This window comes from Panthera onca, chromosome D4 (assembly GCF_046562875.1).
Source record: "Panthera onca isolate mPanOnc1 chromosome D4, mPanOnc1 haplotype 2, whole genome shotgun sequence".
Classification (NCBI taxonomy): domain Eukaryota; kingdom Metazoa; phylum Chordata; class Mammalia; order Carnivora; family Felidae; genus Panthera; species Panthera onca.
In genome coordinates, this window is record NC_138351.1 from 30,421,460 (window position 1) to 30,433,861 (window position 12,402).

The window sequence follows — 12,402 nt, forward strand, 5'->3', positions numbered from 1 at the left end:
AGACCACAGATTTCCGAGCTGGTGCCGGTGAGGGCGGAACACAGGACGCGAGGGAACCAGGAGCGTCATCTACAGTGACAGGAAACTCACTCAAAAGGTTGGTTTAAAACCACAGGAAAATACTTAAAAAAAAAAAAAAAGATTCAAATGTCTTTTATTGTCCTTTTTTGGTATTTGAAAGAAAAAACCATTAAAAAGTGTGTGGAGGAAGATAAATACATGTTTTGTTTAAAACAAGACCACCAGTTGAGTCAGATTTTAGTTCCTAAATGAGATTTCTTAGGATCGAGGAGCCCTTTTCCACTCTCAGGCTGTGGCCTTTTTTCCTCTTTGGGAGCTGCTGCAGCCACCTCGGACCTCTCGGAGCTGTAGAGTTGTAAACCAGTCTGTCCAGATACTCCTCTCTGCTCCGTTTCACTGCCCTTCTCCTTGGGAGGTTCATTCGTAACCATCTGCACATGGTTCTACCGTTCTCTGCTGCCTCGCTCGGGGCCAGCTGTGGCTGCCAGATGTCTGACCTCCTCTCAGGGAGAGAGCTGGGGTCACCTCTTCTGCCTGGAGGCTTTCAGCTTTTGTGTCATTCTCTGAACCTGGTCTTGGCTTCCAGCTACTAGGAGAAAGCCAACTTTGATCATGCTTGGCTTACAGAACACCATTAGAAGTTGGAAAGTGCTATAAATTTTATTTTGGACAGAGCATTTTAAAGGCTAATGAATGAAATTGAATGCATAGAATTTTGTTCTCTCTCTCTCTTTTTGTAGATTTCTGAAAAAAAATTCCACTCTTTGCTCATACTTAACATCTAGCTATCTAGATTCCCTACTCTTGGTGTCTGTTTCTGCTGGTCCCATTTCTGGGTCTGACTCAGATTTCTTTCCCCATGTTGATTTTTTTTCCACCATGCAAGTAATCACTATTTTGAATAATCTACTCTTTTCTCCTCTCTTCCTCCTCTTCTCCCTTCTTGCAATATAGTATCTTCATTTTTCTAATACCCTTTCCTGAACAATTCCCAACTTAGAGATAATTCCCTCTGTGGTGCTTCATTGGTCTTTAGCCTCATACTTAAGGCTTTTTTTTGTCAAATTAGTCTTAGAATACCGTTGTACCGTTCCAAAAAGGCTGCTGAAGCAGTTTTGCTATTGTGGTTAGGGACCTTTAGGTGGTCCGAGGCTACTGCTTGAATTTTGTGAGATGGTTTCTAATTCATTAAATTGGAACATTTTAAAGCATTTAAGTTTGGTTTGTACGTGGAATTCATGTTGCTTGGTCCAAGTATAATGGTTCCCCATGACTCTAGGGACATTAGTTGGACGGTCATCTATCTCTGCTTTCTCAACATCATTGTCAGCCATAGATTACTGAGTTTCCTCATCATATGGGTCAACAGGAGGATCTTCCCCTAATAGCACATAACATGCCCTAATCACTACTATTGTCAAAACCTGGCATGAATGCTTCAGCAGTGTAGAAAGTGAACTTTTGTCGCTACAATTCCAGGACATCTTTTGCAAGTAGAGTTTTGAGCGTCTATGTTTTCCTTAATTATTATCCAGTTAATTATTCTTATCCAGTTAATTAAAAATATAAAGTATTTCTCTGATTATTATCCAGTTGATTAAAAATGCAAAGTATTTCTCTGACTATAAAGTGAATAGGTGTTAATTGCAGAAAAATTAGAAAATGATGAAAAGTGTAAAGAAAAAAAATCAATTGATCTTTGATTGCACTGATTACAGAGAATCACTGTTGATCCCGAGGCAATTGCTTTCCAATTTTTTTTTTCTTTTCGTATTACCAAAGTGGGACCAAAAGAGATATATAGCATGTAAACTTTAATTCTTTTCATATTATGGGCAGTTTCCATATCATTAAATGTAAGATAATTTTTAAGATAATTTTTAAATGACAGCAGTTAGTTATAATTTATTTTAACATTTCTGATTTGTCCTATATATTGGCTGTTTTGAATGTTTTATCATCACAAATTATGTTGCCATAAACACTGAACACTCCAGTAGAAGTGTTATTATTATTGGGTCATATTATGGTGTTTTGCAATCTGACAAAAGCTTGTAAGATGAAGGCAAAATTTCAAAATCAAATTTATGAAGATTTTACGATCTTAAAAGAGATTTCATTATTGTTTTGGATGAACAATTGGGTGAAGTCTCCCTTTCATTTCTTCTTTTTTGTAGTTTATAAAATCATTACAAAGACCTGCATGTGGAATGTTCATCCCCACCATTTTATTGGTGCCAAATGGGGCACAGTGAGTGAGGTCTTGAGGAGGGGCTCTGTATCCTCACCAAGCTAAAACCACCAGTGCAATCAGTGTGTCACAGTGGTCACGTGCTTTACTGAAAGCCAAAGAAGACTGTCGACCTCAAATTTGCCTGGACTTGTATTGTCTGACCCTGCAGTCTATAGCCCTGTCATCCAGATCCTAAGCCACCACTCTTCTCTCATGTCTATAAATCTATTTGTCACCACCATTTCTCAGCTCTGCATTTGTTGGACCAGAAGTTAAAGACAGAGCTCCTCATTTCCTGTGGCCATTAAGATCTCTCTGCTCTTCATTCAAGGGGTGACCCCAGGGTGATCATTTTTTACTCCCTACCTTAATGCATCCTCATTCTTGTGCAACTCAGTGTATTTCTTCTAGGATGTCATCCCTTCTTCTGAAACAGTTAACTATTCTCTCTCTCTCTCATACTCTCCTTTCTCATTTGATAGTAAATTATGTTATGTGATGATTATTAGTTTACCTGCCATGCATTCCTCATTAGAGACTACCTATTTATCCTGATATTCCCTCTGTCTTCCCAGAACTTGCCAGAGTGTGTGTAATACGAGGTGCCCAAATATTGATTAAAAGTATGAATGAGTGCTAAGCTTTCCTAGCTGCCTACTTGTGTATAACTCATGGGATATTTAGAGGGGAATAGACCATATTGAAAACTATTGTGTGTATGGTGAATGTAAGCTTTTTTTTTTTCTTTCAGATGGCTTGTAACTTTCCAATGCATTAAGAGCAAATGGAAAGGTTTCACTAGGTTTTTAGCCTTTTACTCATAGGCTCTTGAACTTTTATAAGACTGTTTTTTATCCATAGAACTTTGGCTTATTTGCCACCATGGAAGCATCCCAAACTGGACCATTCTGCTCTCAAATTCATGAGAATTGATGGGAACACTTAACTGGATTTATTCCACTTGGTTATCTCCTAGTCTTTCTATTGTGTCTCTGCACTCCTCTTGCTTTTTAAACTCTGTAAATATACAGTATTTTATAAATGTGCCCGTGGATAGTGTGTATGTAAGAGGAGCTCTCATGATATGAAAAAGATGAACCAAGAAAAGACTCAAATAATTACTATTAATCTTTTACATTAGCTGGGATTTCAAATTCCACAACAAACACTGCTTCCCCTTCAGCATACATACTGGCCCTCTACAAAGGAATGGAATTTTGTTGAAACTTTGAGTCTTTGTGATAACCAAAAAAAATACACGAGTATATTTCCTATACATCAAATCTTTTAGGGAGAAAATTAACAAGTGGAAATATTTAAGGTAAATTAATTGGTTTTCTAACTGAGAAAAGTAGAATGGTATCTCTTCATATTGGACTATAATTAATTGACCAGTAGTTCTTAGAATATTTATTTTGTTTTGGAATATCCAAATTGCAAAATTAGGAAGAAAGATTTTACTACTGAGGACATTTCAAACATGTAAGCACGTTTTAAATTGGTTAAATAAAAGCATGTAGAAGTTAAAGGATTCGTTTTTATGTATCCATTTTAGTCTAATTGTCAGTATTGCCTTTTTAGATTTATAATATTGCTGAGCAAAAACACTTGGGTCATGCATTTTAAAACGGCCTCTGCAATTTTGACCCAGCTAACCAAATATCTGGGGATACACAAGAGTTAGTGAACTAGAACACTTCAACTGGCACAGGCGTGCTGCCACGCAGGTCAGGTACAAAATTCTACATAGTGTTCAAAACCTGCTAAAGAACCTGATGTTTCTATATAAAATTATTATAAACAAATAAAGCATAAGGCAATGTGAGGCTTGTATTTTAGCTGGAGTCCAAAGAAATAATATTCTCTAACTATGAGGCTAATGCTGCTTTGTTTAGTTTTAATTTTTGAAAAGCCCTGTGTTTAAAAAACAATTTACTTTTGTTGAAGTTTGATCATTAGTATAACAATTAGGCAGCTGCTAATAATCAGTTCTCTTTCTGGGGGTCTCAGAGGAAATGAACAGTTTTCTTGTTCAGCATTTTTGAAATAAAAATTGCAGGTCAGGTAGAACTTTCTGGGTCACTGTATTCCTTCTGTGACTTAGGGAAGGAGAAGAAGGAGGTGAGAAAATAGTGCTTATTTTACACTAATTGCTCTTCCCATTCCTTGAACACTCTGATGAGCTAACAAGATTCCCAAAAGAAGCTTGGGCTTTGGCTCAAGACCACTCAGGACCCACCATTCAGTCCACTCTCTGCACCCCTAAGACAGATGGCACAGTGATGTGTTCCACCTATAGCTTCATTGCAAAGCATAAGTGCACAAACCATGCTCTCTCTCACGTGAACCAAGCAGCCGCATCTACGTGTGCATGGACACCACTGTTCTCAAAACTGGCTCTGTGCATTGACCCCTGGGGCTGGTCGGTTGATCTGTGGCACAGCGGAGATTGCCATGGTGGGGGAGTGCTTGTACTAGTTCCGTGGCTGGGTGAGGCATGATCTGGCTGGGGCTGTTGCCACTGCCCATCAAAGAGAAAGAAGGTTGTCACTGCCATTCTTTCTACTGCCTGCAACCTTAGATTTTAGGGACTAGTGACTGTGGAGACTGCTGGCGTGCCCTCCAATAAAGATGTCCCTGGGTCATCTCCCCATGGGCTGATTAGGGCTTTATCATCCCATGATAGAGGGGGAGAGCACCCACTGATCATGGCTGATGGACTTTCGCCTCATCCAACCACGAGCTGCTTAGTGATAAAGCTGCATGCATCCCCAAACCTTCCTATAGACAGGTGGTTGTGCCAGGAAGGGCTGAGCAAGGTTGCTGCCTGTTAATTTAGTGGCTTTGTTTGCACGTTTCCTGTACAGATAAGTTAAGCATATATATCAGATATATAGTGTATCTGATCCTTCATGTTCAGTTGATAGTGGGCCTAAATGTCTCATTTCTTCTCTTATATTAGAGCGTGCGTTCTTGATTTACCAAATGCTTGAGACCTTGCTGTGTAGTATGAGATGGAGTGCTACGCACTGAGTAGAAGCATCATGGTCCCCCCCCCCACACACAACTAATTAGAAATGGTTATTGAGTTTTATCAAATGTGTCTTTAGGAGGCGGACACTGTATTATGCTTTCCCTAATTTCTTGGTATGGTATGCTATATTGAGAGCTTTTTTATGTTGAGTCATTCCAGAATGGTGTATACCAAGGGAGTCATAGTATATACAGTGACCCTTGAACAACATGGATTTGAACTCTGCAGGTCCACTTAGAGACGGATTTTTTTAATGAATACAATGTAGTACTGCAAATGTATGTTCTTTTCCTTACAGTTTTCCTAACATTTTCTTTTCTCTAGCTTACTTTACTGTAAGAATGCAGTATATAATACATGTAACATACAAACTATGTGTTGACTATATTATCAGTAAAGCTTTCAGTCAACAGTAGGCTATTAGCAGTTCAGTTTTGGGGGAATCCAAAATTATAGGTGGATTATCAACTGAGTGGAAGGTTGGCATCTGTAAGCCCCACATTGTTCAAGGGTCAACTGTAATTATTTTATATGCTGCTGGATTCTATTTGCAAATATTTTATTTAGAATTTCTGTGTTTATACTAATTTGAAAATATTTTATTTAGAACTTATATTCATGAGTGAAATTAGTCTGTAGTATTTGTCCGTCTTTATCAGATTTTGGTATTATGACGGTCTTAGACCTCAAAATGAACGGAGGAACTTTTCTGCTGACCTAGAGTAGCAGAGCAGTGATCTGTTGTCATAAATCATTTCCTGAACTTCAACCTCACCTCTGCAAAATGAAAATCACAGACTTCTTTTTCTGTGTTTCAGAATTGCTATGAAGATCAAATGTAACGGAAATGTTTTGCAAATTAAAGCACGCTGTGCAAATGTTAATTATTATCATTCTAACCCAAAGGTTGAACTTGTCTGTGTATTTATAGCAGCATTGCCTTCAAATATCTTTACCTCATCCTTTCTCTTTTATGTACTTTGCAGGTTTTTGTCTAATCGACTTGGAAATCCACTACGATTAAGAACTCAGTTTGAATTTTTTTGAATGTTTTTATTTTAGACAGACAGCGCAAATGCACACACACACATACACATACACACACAATGGGGGAGGGGCAGAGAAAGAGAGAGAGAGTATCCTAAGCAGGCTCTACACTCAGCATGGAGCCCATTGCCAGGCTAGATCTCACCATGGTGAAATCATGACCTGAGCCGAAATCAAGAGTTGGAAGGTTAACCAACTGAGCCAACCCAGGCGCCCCAGAACTCATTTTAATCTTTGGTTCTGGCTGTACTAATTTTATGACCTTTCATCTAAACACTGAATATTTTCAGACTCAGTTTCTTTTTTTCTTAATTTTTTTAATGTTTGTATATTTTTGAGAGAGAGAGAGAGAAGGAGAGAGAGAGAGAGAGAGAGAGAGAGAGAGAGAGAGAGAGACTGCATGAGCAGGGGAGGGGCAGAGAGAGAAGGGGACACAGAATCCAAAGCAGGCTCCAGGCTCTGAGCTGTCAGCACAGAGCCTGACGTGGGGCTTGAACTCATGAACCATGAGATTATGACCTAAGCCAAAGTCAGATGCTTAACCGACCAGGTGCCCCAAACCTCAGTTTCTTTATGCAATGAGGATAATAGAACATTATCCCATGGGCTGTTGTGGGGATAAACCTACTTCAACCACTCTTTAAAGTTTACTCATGGGGTATCTGGGTGACTCAGTGGGTTAAGTGTCAGATTCTTGATTTCAACTCAAGCCCCACATCCAGCTCTGCATTGACAGTGAAGAACCTACTTGGGATTCTCTGTCCACCACTCTCTCTCCCCTTTCCCTGTTTTCTCTCTCTCTCACAAAAATAAATAAATAAACATTTAAAGTATACACATGAAAAGCATATCTTGGTGTCTGGCACAAAAGAAGCCTGAAATAAGTGTTAGCTATTATTACTATTATTAATAATACTACGTTTAGAGATCGACTCTGAATTCTTTGGAAGAGCTGGGTTGGATATATGAAGCAGTTTGACTCACTGAGAAGCTTGTTACTATCCTGCTGTTAGTAGGTGAAAAGGATTTCAATTCAAGTTCTTCCCTGAAATGACATTTTAAAATTTTTTATTATTTTTTTAAATTTTTTTTAAATGTTTATCTATTTTTTTGAGAGAGAGAGCACAAGCAGGGGAGGGTCAAGAGAGATGGAGACACAGAATGTGAAGCAGGCTCCAGGCTCTGAGCTGCCAGCACAGAGCCTGACATGGGGCTTGAACCCACAAACCGTGAGATCATGACCTGAGCTGAAGTCTGGCGCTTAACCAACTGAGCCACCCAGGTGCCCCAAAATGACATTTTTTTTAAACGTTTATTTATTTTAGAGAGAGAGAGAATGTGGGGGGGAGGCAGAGAGAGAGGGGAACAGAGGATCTGAAGCAGGTTCTGTGCTGCCAACAGACAGCCCGACGCAGGGCTTGAACTCACAAACTGGAAGATCATGACGTGAGCTGAAGTCAGATGCTTACCTGACTAAGCCACTCAGGTGCCCCACCCTAGATGGCATTCTGATACACACTAAATAATTTGGTTTTTTGTTTTTGTTTGTGTTTTTGTTTTTGTAAATCTTCACTTTAGCTACTGCAAATTGTGTGACCACATGGACATTTGGGGAAGAACTAGGTGATTTTCCACTATTTTGGTGCTCTGGGATTTGAAATGCAAAGGCACATATTTTGAACTGTGTTATTTTATTACATTTGGATAACACCCCAGACTGTATGCAACCCTGTTGAAAGATGGGGGAAAGAAGAAATCTTGAGAAGTTTTTTTTCCCCCAACTATACATCCCTTCTGCCAATCACTCCTGACTAATTGTATTTATGACTCAAATGTCCCCAAAGCAGGGCCCAACAGGATGGAAGAAGAAGCAATCTGAGAGTGGTTGCTTCTTTCCAGAGGTCACTCCTACCCTCAGCTTCAGATGGGTAAGATCTGGACACACAGCATGCCATGGAGAGTTGGTTTTCCTGAAAAACTTGAGAGAGGAATTTGTTTGTATTCCCCAAACAAACCTGAGGACATGTCCACTCAGTGTGCTGTCTGAGGAGCTGACTGCAAAGAACAAGCCTAAACCTTTAAGATAGTTTTTCTTAGTGAGAGTTTTACCTTAGTCTCAGCCATTGTGGTTATTTCTTCGTTCATAACAAGTCACCAGTGTTCTGAGTTGCAGCGTTGACTGCGAACCTTGTTTTTGTTCATTCACCAGAGTGGAAAATCATAGGGTTCATGTAATTAGCAGTCTAGAAAAATATCAACAAACAGATGTGTCTTCTGTGGCCAGAAAATTTTGAGCCTAGGAGACCACCCTGAGGAGTAAGTGACATCTCGGGGGACATGGTGTGCAGAAATGCTTGACTGTGCAGCAGTTCATAGGGACAGAGGGGATTGTGGCCACATAATTGCTGTTTTTCTCCAACATTTTATTTAGACTTAGGAAGGCTATTTTAATGTGGCTATAACACCAACCAAATGATGGATCTGCATGGTTTCCATCAAAAGTAGCTAAAAATATGTATATTTTTGACAAAGTGACAAAGATACCTCTTGTAACTGTTCCCCTACCCAACCCTACCCCAACCTTCATGTCTGACTTAATTTAGTATGTTTTGAGGTATTTTGCTGTCACTTTGGTGGCATAAGTAAGGTATTCAGTTTGCAAAACTCTTATGAACATTACTCATTGTCAGTGGTGTGCTGGCACCAGCTTATACTGGTTTGTACCAGCTCATGAGGGCTGGCAACACACTCAGTGGCACCATGTTGGTAACTTGAAATGGGCCATGGTAGGAGTGTTTATACCATGGACATCAGCAGATGCTACCAATCATCTCTCCAGAATGCTGGCTGTCTGACACTTCCCAACACTCTGCCTCGAATCACTACTCTTTCAATGTTTGAGCAATTGAAACAGAGTTGTGTTTTAAAACTTACTTCATGGACTTCACAATCCATGAAGATATCTTCTATGACTGGTCCTTCTTGGAAAAGGGGAATTTCATTCTGTAGTGAATGTTTGGCTCCATGTGGAGCCAATATATTTTCTTTTTATTTAAGTTTTTCAGGGTTTGGTTTTCTATTGCTACAATCCAAACAACATTAATTGGCATAATGACGAATCTGCCAAGTAATTTCTTCCTGATATCATAAGAAGTATTATATTAACCCTGCTGCTAGCCTAAGGAAATCACTTCTAGGTCTCCATAACCTGGAATGACATAGTATACTTTACCCATTTTATAAGGGGCTAAAGGCATTTCTTAGATAGTATCATTTATTCATAAACATCTATTGCTCCTAATTTGAACACAAATAAAAAGAGTCTGGAGAATCTCAAATCAAGAACTCTTCATTTAATTTGCTGCCTCAATCTTTAGAAACAGGATGTGGTTCCAGGAAAAAAAGAACATTTGGACAATTCTATAATTCATCAGTGGTGGACACTCATGACAAACACTCTTATGATATTTGAACAGATCCCTCTAAGCCAAGGAAGAACATAGTCTTTCTGCCATTGCCCAAATTCGTGTGTCATTCAGCCTCATGGGGAAAACGCCCTTCTTTGATCTACAGAGGACACTGTGTTAGTGTAACCACAGTGTAATTCCCTACATTCTCCTTATTGGGCAAGAAAGATGAGGCTAATCCACTTGGATTCATGCCTTTCCCAAATCTCAGATTTGTCAGCATGTGGTGTGGCCTTGTACAGTACCTGGAACAGGGCAGGTTCTCAGTAAGTGTGCTGAATGGATGGCCAACAATGACCCTAATAAACAAGTAAATCACCTGGTACTGCGAGGCACGCAGGATACAAAAATAACTTGTTTATATTAGTCCACCTACTTAGGTACATTCTGAAATATTATTAAATATTTGTTTCAGCTTTAAAAGAATAAAGATCTGTTAGAACACAGGCTTTTTCTTTAATTGAAAATTTTATTCACATATTGAAAAAAAGGTTTTCGATACTTTTATTAGTACATTTATTAGTCAACTATTTCCCTGCAGTTGTAATTTTGCCTATTTCTCTTGTTACAGGAAAAAGGTGAGGTTCTTAACTCATTGTTGCTGAAATAAATGCACTTAGCATCTCCCCTTCTCTCCCGAATCCCAATCTGGACTCTCTCCTGTGACTAATTATGCTCACTTAATGACTCAATCAGCTGGTTTAATTGCATAGCAGAGTTAGCTTTAAAAGAGAGCTGGTGGCTTTATCTATTAAATCACAGTAATCACAGTGATCAGAGTGCTGATGAGGTCAAGGTAGTGAGGTAAAACCTGAACAAGGCAAGTAGTTTTATGCAAAGTAAAACAAGAAAAATTTCACTATATCCTAATCAGTCACAGAAAGCGACCTCAAACCTGGCAAGGCTAGTGGGTTTTTGTTTTGTTTTGTTTTTGTCACAAGTAGACAGGGCAAGATAGTCCAACCCCATTGTCGTGTCTCCCTGATAAGGCTTGTGAATGGCATCTGAATCTGCAGAATGGGGACATTTTATGTTGCAAGAAGCCACTGGTGAAACCCAAGGTAACAAAACAGGTCCTTTGAATTTCCTTTATGCAAAGAGTTCATTCTGTTAGGACTTTACATTTGTCTTTGCACTAGAAAACCAACAAAATCCTTGGAATCCAAAAGTATCCACCCAGTGGCCTACAGATGAAATAGTTACTAAAAGAGCAATATAGCAGTCAATTCAATAACAGAATAGGCCAGAGATACCCAAACTTTTTTAGTTCAAGGCTCCTTTAATGTCACAGTAACTTTTTCATGGCACTCTAGGCCAAAAGAAATAACAAATAATTCCATTTATGGAGTCCAAACACCTTAAGATATTTATGTCCTAACAACTTAGTAACTGTTTGAAAAAATAAAACACATACATTAAAAAAATATTTTATTTCATTCTTTAATAACCGCAGTTACTACTGGGGTGTGTGTGGCTATTGATGCTGCATAACTTCTCAGACTTTGGAATTAGATTGGCCATCACCCTCTCATTTCCTCCTCCACATTGGTTTTCATGCAATACTGGCTTTTAATCATAGAAACCACAAAAAACCCAGTTTTGCAAAGATATGGCACCATCAAAAGGATGTCAAGTGGCTCCACATTTCCTTCAAAAATCTAACATATTCTGTTATGTCTTTTGGTGTTCACGGTAGCCTTGATACATAGTTTGAGAACCATGGATGCAATCAATAGTAATAAACACCCTTGGTTCATCATTAACAGTGACAATTTATATTATACTTCAGCAGTTATTTTGAAAACTGTATAATGTGTTTCATTGTGATTTTGTCTGAAGTTTAAATGTTTTGATCATCTGTAATACTTGTCTAGCAAAGAATTTCCTCATTGGTAAGGAGGGTCAAGACAAGTAGTTGTCTGTCTCCTATAGTTTTGAGAATGCCACCATATTTAAGCATGTATGGGTCAATTTTTGTTATAATTGTTCGTGCTTTTCATAAAAGGATATGTAGGAAAGTTGTTGAATTGAATTGCACTGGCAACTAAACTAGATGGGTCCAAAAGAATTTGAGTAGCTGGAGAAGGAAAGTAGTAAGAAGTAAAGCAATAAGATATAGGATGAACTAGCCTTTCAATGGAAAGATTGGAAATCCACATTCATCCTTGAAGACTCAGCTCATAGATAATCTTCCCTGAGAAGCTTCCTGACTCACTGTTACTAGGAGAAACTATTCCGTGTTGACCTCTATCGCACTATTGATCACACTGTTCTATGACTGCTGGCTCATACACTAGCCTCACCCACTCCATCAGGAGCTCTTTGTCTTTGTTATTCAAGAACCAAGAACAACACTTAACCATGAAAGAATAGATAAATCACAACATTAATAATAAAAGCTATAAGAGTTGGGGAAGAAAAGTACTGATAAGAAACAATATTGCTAAGAAAAATTATAGAGGGTATAGGAAACATAGGAATTCATAAGAAAGCAAAGGGGAAGAGGAGCTTGGGGGAGGCATTGTAGGTAATCAAAACAGTAAGTGTGAATTTCAGCAGGTATGGATAGAAGTGGAATATTTGAAAATATATGAGAAGTT